A 13,810-nucleotide genomic window follows, 5' to 3' on the forward strand; every position below is an offset into this window, starting at 1 on the left:
CCATTTCCCCTTTTATGTCAGCGTTTACCTTATGTATTGAGGTGCTCTTATGTTGGGCACATAAATATTTACAATTGCTATGTCTTTTTCTTGGACTGGTCCCTTGATCATTTGGTAGTGTCCTTCTTTATCTCTTATAATAGTTTTGATTTTAAGGTCTATTTTTTCTGATATGAGAATTGCCAATCTGGCTTTCTTTTGATTTCCTTTTGCATGGAATATCTTTTTCCATCCTCTCACTTTCAGTCTGTATGTGTCTCTAGGACTGAAGTGGGTCTCTTGTAGACAGCATATATATGGGTCTTGTCTTTGTATCCATTCAGCCAGTCTGTGCATTTGGTAAAAATGGAAGATAATATCAAGTAAAACAACTGATAAAGGATTGCTTTCCAAAATATACAAGCAGCTCATACAACTCAATCATCAAAAGCAAAGGTGAGAGCTGCAAAAATAAACTAGTGGGACCACATCAAACTCAAAAGCTTCTGCATAGTAAAAGGAGCCATCGATAAAATGAAATGGCAAACTATGGAATGAAAAAAATATTTGCAAATCACATATTTGGTAAGGGCTTATATCCATGTATATATAAGAGACTCATGCAACTCAGTAGGAATAAAAAATTAAATAACCCAAATTATTAAATGAGCAAAGGAAGAGTAAGTATTTTGAAAAATCTGAAGTGTACACTGCAGATGACAGACACTGTAAGATTTTCCTTCCAGAACAAATGCCTGTGTCTTCCTGGAATTGCTTTCTTTCTTTCCAATCACCTGTTTAGTGATCGCAGTTCACAGTACACATCCTTCACTCAATAACAATCACCCTACACTGAGCTATATGTGCTAAGAATAGCCCTACTGACTATAAAAAACTAATAATTACATACTGAATCTTGAGGCATCTAAAATACAAGGTGATTTTCAGAATTTTCCACTCCATTGTTTTCTACATTCTATGTCAAAACTGAAACATCTAGTAAGGAAAAATGACTTAGGGGACCTCAATAACACATGGATAGAAGCCATTTAAAACTGGGAGCATCACTGGATTATAATTCAGGGGAATGTATTATTCCTAGTAGTACTGTAATTTTATTCCCTTTAATTCTCTGCTATACTAGGTTGATGTTTATTTAGAATAGTAATACCAACATAGAGACATGCAGTACTCCAGTTACAGTAGATTGAGAAAGACAAGCTTATGAGGCAGGAACTGAAATTACAGAAAATTAGCAATGGTATCAAAACAAGGGGCAGTATTGCCTAGAAAGAAAGCAGAGTTCTCTAATTTTTTTGAGACAACACACACAAGCCAGATGTGAGCCAACCAGCTTAAACTGTGTACCAGAAACCGCACCAGAAGGAAAATGAAGTTCATAAAAATATGACGATGCTAAAAGCCAAAATCCAGACAGTAAGAGAATAGGGTAGGGTTTATGTAGATGCTGAAAACTACTCAGAGAGATAGACATGGAAGCAAATACACTAATGAGCATCAGAAAGATCAAAGCACAAATGGGTCTGAAAATAAATCATAAAGAGACTTGGTAATCTGATCAAAAGAATAAGAGAATCAAATTAGAAAACCAAAATATAAAGACTTGTGCACGTGATAGACCCAGAGAATGCTCAGCAGAGAAAATTTCGGCCTTAGTGACCAGCGAACAGAAGCCTCCAGCATCAGGAACAAAAACCCTGGGCAGGACTCACGACTGTGCGCTTCTGGAAACAGCCTCAGTTTCAAAGTTTGGTCACCATACCACCGAAAAGCGAACGCAGACTAGGATTATAGCTTGCTATGACACTGAATCACAGACAGTAGTGTTTGTTAGTTTACTTTTCTCATTCAACTATAAAGTTAATGAATCACTAGCTGATGATAATTGATGCCATCAGTTTCCAGTCAGATCCTCTTTAGTCGTACAATGGATATCTAAACCTGTTATATGATCCCCAATAACAGTTTTAATAATTAAATTTATTAATATTTAATGGAGGGTAATTGCTTTACAATACTGTACCTCTTTTGGACAAACATCAACATGAATCAGCCATAGGTAAATCTATGTCCCCCTGCTCTTGAACCTCCTTCCCACCTTCCTTCCAGTCCCACCCCTTGAAGCTGTTACAGAAAAATATGGAAGACTTCACAAATTTGTGTTTTATACTTGGACAGGGGCCATGCTAACCTTCTCTGTATTACTGCAATTTTTTAATATATGTGCTACCAAAGCGAACACAGAAATAACCTTTTTTTTTTAATTTATTTTTAAACTTTACAATATTGTATTAGTTTTGCCAAATACTCGAAATGAATCCGCCACAGGTATACCTGTGTTCCCCATCCTGAACCCTCCTCCCTCCTCCCTCCCCATACCCTCCCTCTGGGTCGTCCCAATGCACCAGCCCCAAGTATCCAGTATCGTGTATCGAACCTGGACTGGCGACTCGTTCCGTACATGATATTATACATGTTTCAATGCTATTCTCCCAAATCTCCCCACCCTTTCCCTCTCCCACAGAGTCCATAAGACTGATCTATACATCAGTGTCTCTTTTGCTGTCTCTTACACAGGGTTATTGTTATCATCTTTCTAAATTCCATATATATGCATTAGTATACTGTATTGGTGTTTTTCTTTCTGGCTTACTTCACTCTGTATAATAGGTTCCAGTTTCATCCATCTCATTAGAACTGATTCAAATGTATTCTTTTTAATGGCTGAGTAATACTCCATTGTGTATATGTACCACGGCTTTCTTATCCATTCATCTGCTGATGGGCATCTAGGTTGATTCCATGTCCTGGCTATTATAAACAGTGCTGCGATGAACATTGGGGTACATGTGTCTCTTTCCATTCTGGTTTCCTCAGTGTGTATGCCCAGCAGTGGGATTGCTGGATCATAAGGCAGTTCTATTTCCAGTTTTTTAAGGAATCTCCACACTGTTCTCCATAGTGGCTGTACTAGTTTGCATTCCCACCAACAGTGTAAGAGAGTTCCCTTTTCTCCACACCCTCTCCAGCATTTATTGCTTGTAGACTTATGGATCACAGCCATTCTGACTGGCGTGAAATGGCACCTCATAGTGGTTTTGATTTGCATTTCTCTGATAATGAGTGATGTTGAGCATCTTTTCATGTGTTTGTTAGCCATCTGTATGTCTTCTTTGGAGAAATGTCTATTTAGTTCTTTGGCCCATTTTTTGATTGGGTCATTTATTTTTCTGGAGTTGAGCTGTAGAAGTTGCTTGTATATTTTTGAGATTAGTTGTTTGTCAGTTGCTTCATTTGCTATTATTTTCTCCCATTCTGAAGGCTGCCTTTTCACCTTGCTAATAGTTTCCTTTGTTGTGCAGAAGCTTTTAAGTTTAATTATGTCCCATTTGTTTATTTTTGCTTTTATTTCCAATATTCTGGGAGGTGGGTCATAGAGGATCCTGCTGTGATGTATGTCGGAGAGTGTTTTGCCTATGTTCTCCTCTAGGAGTTTTATAGTTTCTGGTCTTATGTTGAGATCTTTAATCCATTTTGAGTTTATTTTTGTGTATGGTGTCAGAAAAGAAATAACCTTTCAATAGAAAAAAAAATCATATAGTCATCTACCAATAAATAATTGATTACATTAGGAATTAGGGTATTCTGCTATATTTACTACCTCTTATAAAATCTAATTTTGATAAGGTCCAAATCTCCATGTAGGAATTAAGCATATATTTATGCATAACACATGTATGCACAGAAATATATGCACAGAAATACATCTATGTTATACAAGCTATTATTCTCCTTGCCTGTCACAATAAGCTCTTTAGTTTATGAGACAGATAGTCCCAAATTTCTCCAACTTATATGTCTTCTTTTTGAGAACCACTTATTTTCATCACCTAATTTTAAATAACGATTTTATTCTTAGATACCATGCCTCTCTGAACTAAGAGCAGAGAAAATCTAGTAAATGCTGATGTCTTATCCTTAATTAAATTACCACTCTTCTAGTAAACTGGAAAAAGAATCATGTTCAGATCTCATTCAGGAGGGTAAAATCTCTATTTTATCAGTTCTCTTGTCCAAACTAAATTCTTGCTTGCTTCATTCTTAAATTCTGCTTCCTTACAAAGGACAGACAGGAAAAGTAATATTAAAATCATGCTTGCAAGAGTCTATGATTTATGCTTCTGTTGGCCAAAGGTAGGGCCACGTATAGTTTCTGAAATATTACAATACATCATGGAAGCATGAAGGTCTAGTTCTACTGTCAAAGAGGAGATGTTTGGAGATGGTTCAAAAACTAAGCCCCATGGGTTGTCAGGATGTACTCCCAACCAAATGGGTAAATTTTGTCCCTAAAAAGTCAAAGTCAGGAAAGGGCAGGCCATGTTCGCAGAGCTGATGACGTTGTCTTGGGTGCTGACCAGGTAATATTCTTGTATCACCATCTGGAGATTTATTTGCTATTTTCTCAAAGAAACAAACTTAACAAGAAGATTAAAGATGCATAAAAGTAGAAGAGCTGTCAAGGTGCCTAGAAGAAAGGCTAGCCAGGAGAACCAGGCCCCCACACTAATAATTGTCAAAGACTGTAACAGTAAGTGTTTTATAGACAGAGCAGAACGAGTGGATAAAACCAGTGTTCTAGGGTCACTGCTGTTTTGCAGTCAAAGACAAAATATTTTTCTCTTTAAGCAGAGTCATCACAGCTCCTGATGTGGTCCTGGTTACACACATGCAGACCGAGGGCCACAGGCATGTGTGATGTGACATCAGGAGGTGGACAGATGACTGTATTGATGCTCAGTCGCCTGCATCTGCTAATAATGGGACCTGGGGAAAATCACTTGCCCTTCTCTAAGTCATCACATCTTAATATAATTTGATGATAATAGTGAAGATTAAGGCTATCTCACAGGGTTACTGTGAAACACAAATTTTAAGATGTTTTAAAGCTTTTGGGAAAGTATCAAAGACATGCATGGGGTTACTAAGGTGAGTGAGCAGATCCAAGGTACAGAATCCTTTTTCTCTTAGTATTCTCTTTGTACTCAATAGCAGCGATCAGTCAGTCGTGTGTTTACTCTTACCAGCGTGACAGTAAACCACACAGATCAACTAGACTTTTCTTGTCATTTCAGTGTCTAAAATGCAAGCATTAGTCAATGCAGAGTGAAAAAATTACAAACTTCTAGAGGGCCTCGCTGCTCAGAGTCTGCAGAGTCCCAACATTAAATTGTCTTAAAAGAATGGCCTAAACATTCTGGCTCAAAATTAAGTTCCACATGTTTGCACAGCACAGAAGCACTTCTGGGAGCAATATAAAAATGCAGGGAGTAACCTATTCTCCAACTATCTATCTGTGCAAATATCATCATCCATCTAAATTTACACAGAAGGCGCTGCTTCTTCCCCACCCCAGCTACTACAGCACCAACTCCTGCTCAGAGCAACAGGGAAAGAGAAGGCTTCCCTCTACAAGATGGATTTGATAACCGCAAGTGACTAGATCATCTCAGAATGGCTCATGTTTTAAGCAGGGTCCCGCCTGCTCCTGCTGCTGGTCATGTCAAATCTGCTCTTGTGCCAAGGCAACTTCTGCACATCCCTCTGTCCTCACGTTGATGACCTCTGCCTGAACTCCCTTAAAGACTTATTTACCCGTGCCACCAACCTGTCCCACTACATCTATAACCTCTCCTCGAAAATGTTCAATGAGTTTGTAAGTACTGTGGTGGTGGTGGTGGTTTAGTTGCTAAGTTGTGTCCAACTCTTGTGACCCCATGGACTGTAGCCTGCCAGACTCCCAGAATGAAGCTTCGCATAAGTGACTGGACTATACTATCCTTTAAACAAGAAGGCTGCATCAGCCAAACTTCAAATAACATACTCTCTAGGTCAAAGAAGCCGCCAGCTCATAAGATGTGGAAATCGAATGTGGAATGTGGAATCGAAGAAAGAATCAGTTTTGTGAAATCTCAAAGACTCCAAAGGAGTGCAATAACTTTTTCAACTGCCTTTTTTTCATTTTCTTTTTTAAATTTCCAGAATAAATGATTTTGTATTTGTCAGCTAGGAATGCCATAAAAGAATACAATAGACTCAGTGGAATAAACAACAGAAATTAAGATTTGCAGGGAATAGGTTTAGAGCTACAATAGAAGGGGGGTCTACAACTGTAAACAATTATTCTCTTCCTGATGAAGGTATTTGAAAGTTATACGTTAATTCTTTTAGGTCAATCAAGGAGCACACAGTAGAGCAGACAATTAATAAAAAAAACGGTGCTAAAGGTTTCTATTAAATTCATATAGTTCTTTTTCAGTTCAGTTCACTCAGTCGTGTCTGACTCTTTGTGACCCCATAAATCACAGCACGCCAGGCCTCCCTGTCCATCACCAACTCCCGGAGTTCACTCAAACTCATATCCATTGAGTTGGTGATTCCATCCAACCATCTCATCATCTGTTGTTCCCTTTTCCTCCTGCCCTCAATCTTTCCCAGCATCAGGGTCTTTTCAAATGAGTCAGCTCTTCACATCAGGTGGCCAAAGTACTGGAGTTTCAGCTTCAGCATCAGTCCTTCCAATGAATACCCAGGACTGATCTCCTTTAGCATGGACTGGTTGGATCTCCTTGCAGTCCAAGGGACTCTCAAGAGTCTTCTCCAGCACCACAGTTCAAAAGCATCAATTCTTCAGCGCTCAGCCTTCTTTATAGTCCAACTCTCACATCCATACATGACCAGTGGAAAAACCATAGCCTTGACTAGATGGACCTTTGCTGGCAAAGTAATGTCTCTGCTTTTGAATATGCTATCTAGGTTGGTCATAACTTTCCTTCCAAGGAATAAGCGTCTTTTAATTTCATGGCTGCTTTACTCACTAGTTTTTGTCTCATCCTTCTTTTTTGACTGTCCATGTTTTTTCCAACTCTTCCAAGTAATCTTTTTAAATGTTCATAACTTTTGCTATTAGTTTTTCTCTGTCAATGTGTTAGCTAGATTTTTCTACTCTTATTCTCAGTCCATGCTTAGTGTTTCCTACAACTTTATGCCATGTTTTTCTGCCGTACCATTTTGTCACCATAAACAATATTGTATTTTGCACCTGGGAAGAACACTAAGCTTTTTGGTGTGCGGATCAGAGATAAGTCAGAGTCATAACTGTATAACTCCTTATAAGGGAATATATTGGCTCCAACCCACAGTAAACAAGAGATTAAGTGGTTAAATATAGGTGCGTGCATGCATCCTAAGTCACTTTAGTTGTGTCCAACTCTTTGCAACCCTACTGACTGTAGCCCAACAGGCTCCTCTGTCCATAGACAGGCAACAATACTGGAGTAGGCTGCTGTACCCTCTTGTAGGGGATGCTCCTCACCTAGGGATCAAACCTGAGTCTTCTTATATCTCCTGCATTGGCAGGAATGTTCTTTACCACTACCATCACCTGGGAAGCACCAAATATTGATACTTATGTACTATAGTTGGTTCAAATACTAAATTAAAAAAAAGATAATAATAAAACAGAGAGGTTGAACTTAGAAAAGTCAGATGTAAAATCATTTTTTATAGAGACAATGTAGAGAAAAAGTAGGAAAAGAATGACTTTCAAATTTTGTGACCCCCCCCATTAAAAAAATTACACGTCTATCAAACATGTTAATGTTCTGGTTCATATAATGAATGCCCAACAACCCTAACTAATTACCTGATCACTTTCAGGATGAACAGTATGCCCAGGGCAGATAGTACTATATTAACACCACCAACAGCTGCCACACCGCTTCCCTCCATGCTCCTGAAGAAAAAGAACAAGTCCAGCACAGGCACGTGAGTCTTTTACCCCTGGGTTTTTCACTGGATCACATGAGACACTAACTGGTGTTACCAAGAATCAGATTATTAGAGGTAATGGTAATCGTACATGCAGAGAAAGGTTGAAGAACCGTCAGCAATTGAAGAGAAATTATATTATGCAGTTGTTGAAGCATGAGTGAAATCAAGGGATGACTAAAGATCTGTAGTAGCAAAATAAATAACAGATCCATAAATTGTCCATGCAGACAACTTTAGTTCAACCAATGCATTAGACACAGGATTGCAGCTATTACACTGTATCAAAACATGAAATGAATGGAACTTCCATGTGTAAAATATAAGATCGCAAAATTCGTGAATATGTAAGAAACACACCCAGTTTTGAGTACTCCCTGTTACTAGTGAGTCCTACGTGGGAGTCCTATACTGCACCACCCGAGCCACCGTGTCTGCCTTTCAAGGCTCTCCTGATTCTGCTTCTACTTCTCTGACACCTCCTTCACTCGTCATTTTCAACAACTCCTCTGTCACCTTTTATTCTTAATTTGTAAGTCTCCCCCACAATGGCCTATAAAACATTGCTTTGCTTCTCAAGGTGGCAACAATTGCCTCTGTTCAGAGGACAACACAGTTTACACATCAAGCCTCAGTCATTTATGGCAGCTCCAAATTTTCACTGTTATAATCTCTCCTTTCTGATTTCCTGCATTATCCTCTGTCTTAACATTATTTAAAATATTTTCACATGCATCCCCCCTTAAAATACTATCTTCTCTCTCTACAACTTTCTTAATGATACCAGCATTCTTTTCCTCTGTTAAGCTCATTAATAATGAGGGTGATCAAGTAAAGGAAAAAGGTCAAAGAGAAAGAGGAGGAGGGATTTTTCAATAAGCTTAAATTTAAAGTTTATTGAGAGTTACTACATGGCCTTACATTTTACTCAGCACTTCATGTGCATTACTATATTTAATCCTATTCAGTTCTCTGTTCTTTACCAGTAAAACAATTCACGGCTGTAAAGAAATCAAGAATATTAACTAGAGATCTTCAGCCCCCGGGATTTTCAGGCTCAATTCTGCTAGTAGTAGTGAACTAGGGGGGGCCCTCCACTGTGAATCCCACTGATGCTGTTACTAAAGACAACGCTGTGCCATTTTCTGCCCGGATACGTGTCAACAAAACAGACTCTTCTGATGTCAGCAGGGTGCTGGTGTGGGATCAGCTGAGGAGAGAAGCCTGTTTAAGAATGTCATATCTTCTTCCTTGTCTCTTTGTTGTAATATCATAAAACAAATTACCAATCAAAAATCAATATGAAGGACTCATCTGATTCATTAATACGAATGAATCGCTGGGTGACAATGATGTGGGCTCAGGTGGAATCCCTCTTTCCTGGGTCAGGCACTGCAGCACATACTCACTTGCCATAAAATACTTAGATTCTCTCATGCAAATAGACAACATAAAAGAACTCACTGAGTGGTCATAGAATTTCAGAGGAAAAAAGAAAATTCTTCATGTTATAAATTAGAATGCATCAGAAGAATTAGTTACTAAAATAACCTCAGTTCAGTTCAGTTCATTTCAGTCGCTCAGTCGTGTCCAACTCTTTGCGACCCCATGAATCGCAGCACGCCAGGCCTCCCTATCCATCACCAACTCCCGGAGTTCACTCAAACTCAGGTTCATTGAGTCGGTGATGCCATCTAGCCATCTCATCCTCTGTCATCCCCTTCTCCTCCTGCCCCCAATCCCTCCCAGCATCAGAGTCTTTTCCAATGAGTCAACCCTTCACATGAGGTGGCAAGAGTACTGGAGTTTCAGCTTTAGCATCATTCCTTCCAAAGAAATCCCAGGGCTGATTTCCTTCAGAATGGACTGGTTGGATCTCCTTGCAGTCCAAGGGACTCTCGAGAGTCTTCTCCAACACCACAGTTCAAAGGCATCAATTCTTCGGCTCTCAGCTTTCTTCACAGTCCAACTCTCACACCCACACATGACCACTGGAAAAACCATAGCCTTGACTAGATGGACCTTTGTTGGCAAAGTAATGTCTCTGCTTTTGAATATGCTATCTGGGTTGGTCATAACTTTTCTTCCAAGTAGTAAGCGTCTTTTAATTTCATGGCTGCAGTCACCATCTGCAGTGATTTTGGAGCCCCCCAAAAATAAAGTCTGACACTGTTTCCACTAATTCAGCAAAGTGTGAACTAAGAGGTTATGTTTTATACTTCTACAACTTTTACTACCTTCAAAAATCTCTGCATACACATAGGAATAACCAAGAGTTCTTTAGGTCAACTGCTCTGAGCAAACATAACATGTTACCAAAACCATTGAATTATGATTATTTTAATGAGACTATTTCTTATGGTTGCTTAGAACAAAGGCCTTATTAGGTGGATACTCATGTTACTGTACTCCTGGAATGAATCTCTGTATCATCTAGTCATGAACCTGTGGAGTATGAAAGAAGTCTCAGATGCTATCCTATCAAGAGCCAGAGAGAATGTGAAAAAAAGTAAAAGAACTTCAAACATTCATAGAGAGGGTGTTCAGCCAGGTGAGCATCCTGCAGAGGACTTTCTTGCTTTGCTCATGAATGAAAGACCTCTGTAATGCAGAAGGAGTTTTGAAATATCTCATTTTGTAAGAAAAAGTTCATGACTTCTATATTCTAGACTGCTACTACATAAAGCAGGAGCCTAGTCATTCATAGTGATAGATTCTACTGTAAATGAATCAGAATTTCACTGCAGTTTTTGACATGTGCAGCCTTCCCTGCATTTCACACAATGCCACTGAAAGCTTGCCTCTTCCTGGGCACTGGTGGTTAAAATATTTTCAAGAGTAAGAGAACTGGAGAACAGAATTTCCAAGATCAGCATTTTCTTCAAAGTATCCCAGGACATCTGCTATTGAAGTTCCACTTGTCTTCTTTCTCTGCTCTCCTCAAATCAAAGGATGAGAGTGGGAAGGAAGAAAAGAGAAAGTTAAAACTAAACTTGAGTTATGTTTCTGCTTTTTAGATTCCTAATAGGTTTCTTATAGGCTGGCTCCAAAATCCATATCTAGAGAGTTTTATATTCGTTGTGTCTTCCCCAAATCTTAATTTGATAATTAGAAGGAACAAAGATAAGCAAATACTAATAAAACACATAAGAAGTCATTATCTTTTGGGTATTCAGGTTATTCTTACAGTCAAGAGGAAGATGGCCTGAGCTAACACTGTCTGGTGAGAACTCCCATCCCTGCCGTCGAGCAATGAAGATAGGCATCATTCTGCATTTTTTAACCTGTTCCACTGCCTGCACAGGAATTCATGAAAAATTGACATTTACACCAAACTCCTGGCATGCCGACTCCTCCATGACAAGTGCTAAATCCACATCCATCCCATCCAGCTCTGAGATGGCTGTAATGATCTATCCCATAGCAAGCTTCTTTGAGCTTTACAGCTTTTTAATGCATGCTTTGTGAAATGGGTCTCCTCTTAAAAAAATAAACACAGACTCTCTAGAGATGTCAAAATCTAAGAAGGCAATTTGTCAACATTTCTTATAGTCATTTAATAGAAAATCAAAAGAAAATTCACTCCTACAATTGAGAGAATGAAGCTCTTATTAAAATTAGTCACAAATAGCAGAAGCTGGCATTACAAAGAAGACCATTAAGAGATTACTTAAGAATCACAGACAGTTATTCTGGGTCAAGTTATTAGAATCAAAAATTAGATAATTGTTCATCATTCTGGTCATGCTACCAAGAAGACTGAATTCTCAGGATTCTTTATGAAAGCCAGCCACGAACTGTCAGCCAACTATCACAGTGTTACACCAGAAAATATAAGTGCTTCGCACCTTTGTATAAATAGCATGAGCTTTACTGAACTGTCTAAAGATTGTTAGGATGCTGTATTAGTTCTTCTGAGCTGCTATAACAAAATATCAGAGGCTTAAAAACAATGGACATTGATTTCCACAGCAGGGTCATGCAGGGTCCTTTCTGGTCACACACTTCGTACTGTATCCTCACACGGGGGAGGGCTCGGGAGCTCTGTGCATCTCTTATATATACAAGCACTCATCTCATTGAAGAGGCTTCATCCTTACAAGTCCATCACCTCACAAAGGCACCACCTATGGATGCCATAACCATGGGAATCAGAATTACATCATATGAAGTTTCTGAGGGACATAAATGTTGAGACCATAGCAGATACAAACGTGAACCGGCTCATCCTCCTCCAGTGGCTGTCGTCACCCACACTCCACTGATCCTCATTTCCTGCATCACCTTGCAGCCATTCCATACATTCTATCACTCTGGGTTTCACAAGTCCAGGTCAGTCAAGTGTCAGCTCCATCTCATATTCAGCCTGTTCAATGTCTCCCTCTCCCCTGCTGAGGCCCAGGGGACCTACCAGGAAGTGCAGATGTGTCCATTTCTGCAAGGTTCCTTCTCTCTCCCTCTCTGGATCTTCATTCCTCGGGCCAGGTTGGAAGAGGGTAGAGGGTGACAAGATGGGGAAGTTCTGACATCACTGACTTACACGGTGCTGTCGTAGCCCTTTGGTGTCAAGAAGGACTGACCTGGAATTCCCCCTGACTGACAACTGTCTCACTTGTGGGGCACCCTTGTGATTTTCCTGGACATTCACAAGTTGGAGATATCCGACTTCATATGTTCTTTTTAAATCAGGGGAAATGTTCTGGCCCCCACAGCTCCCCACCTGCAGTAGTCACCACAGCCTGTTTCCCCTGCTCTGCAAGCACCTTCTGGAGAAAATTAATTAGCCTGAAGTCAGCTACCCACTAGCTGACCCGCAGGAAACCCATGTATCATTAACACTCCAAACAATTGAATGGTAGAAATACTGGTGTGTATCTGACCCGCTTCCTGAGGTCTCTGAACAATTCTGTGCTCACATAGACATAGAGTAGACCAGAAAGTTGGATCCATAAAGATACATTTAACTGAGGAGTAAGATACCATTCTTTCCTTCTTTTATAGTAACTATCTTTGTAGATAATTATTTGGCCTTACAAACATCCCCTATAGGTCCCTGAATTACAAAACCCTCCAAACATACTAAGTCTCAATAGAGGCTACAAAGACATGACTAAATCAGGGTTGCTCACCTTATTCAACTGCCTCCAGACAAACTGTGATGAGGCCAATCTCTTGGCTAGCTCTCCTGAGAAGTCCGTGGTGTTGCTGGGCTGGTTCTGCAGTATCTTTATGGCTTTAGCAGGACTTTCTAATAAACAAGACAATGGGAAATAAAAAGGTAGAAGGGAAAGGGGAATGAAGAGGAAGGAAAGAGAAAGACAGGAAGGAAAAGGAGAAGAGGGAAAATGAATAAAAGAATTGGGTTTTGAAGGTTGAAATGCTATTAATACTAGAATACTGTATATAGTAAAGGAAAGGAGAGTGAAGTCGTTCAGTCATGTCCGACTCTTTGCGACCCCATGGACTGTAGCCTACCAGGCTCCTCTGTCCATGGGATTTTCCAGGCAATAGTACTGGAGTGGATTGCCATTTCCTTCTCCAGCGGATCTTCCCGACTCAGGGATGGAACCCAGGTCTCCCGCGTTGTAGACAGACGCTTTACTGTCTGAGCCACCAGGAAAGTCCCATATATATATTGGAGAAGGAAATGGCAACCCACTCCAGTATTCTTGCCTGAAGAATCCTAGGAATGGTTGCACAGAGTCGAACACAAGTGAAGCGACTTAGCATGCATGCATGCAGGCACTGGAGAAGGAAATGGCAACCCACTCCAGGACTCTTGCCTGGAGAATCCTAGGGACGGAGGAGCCTGATGGGCTGCCATCTATGGGGTCGCACAGAGTCGGACACGACTGAAGTGACTTAGCCGCAGCAGCATATATATATGATTTAACTTTTATACCCTAAGAGCAAATATCATCTCAAATTCTTGTTTTACCTCCATTTTCTCTTTTCTCCTCTTTTTCTGAAACTGTCCTTT

General features: G+C 39.9%; 1 non-coding gene across 1 annotated transcript; it reads right to left on the reverse strand.

Moving 5' to 3' along the window:
- Positions 1-2,133: 2,133 nt before the first annotated feature.
- LOC139179149 (U6 spliceosomal RNA) lies at positions 2,134-2,242 on the reverse strand. Its single transcript, XR_011563578.1, has one exon. It is a non-coding gene; the product is annotated as a U6 spliceosomal RNA (small nuclear RNA).
- Between the last annotated feature and the right edge of the window lie 11,568 nt (positions 2,243-13,810).

The sequence above is a fragment of the Bos indicus genome, chromosome 23 (assembly GCF_029378745.1).
Source record: "Bos indicus isolate NIAB-ARS_2022 breed Sahiwal x Tharparkar chromosome 23, NIAB-ARS_B.indTharparkar_mat_pri_1.0, whole genome shotgun sequence".
Lineage (NCBI taxonomy): Eukaryota > Metazoa > Chordata > Mammalia > Artiodactyla > Bovidae > Bos > Bos indicus.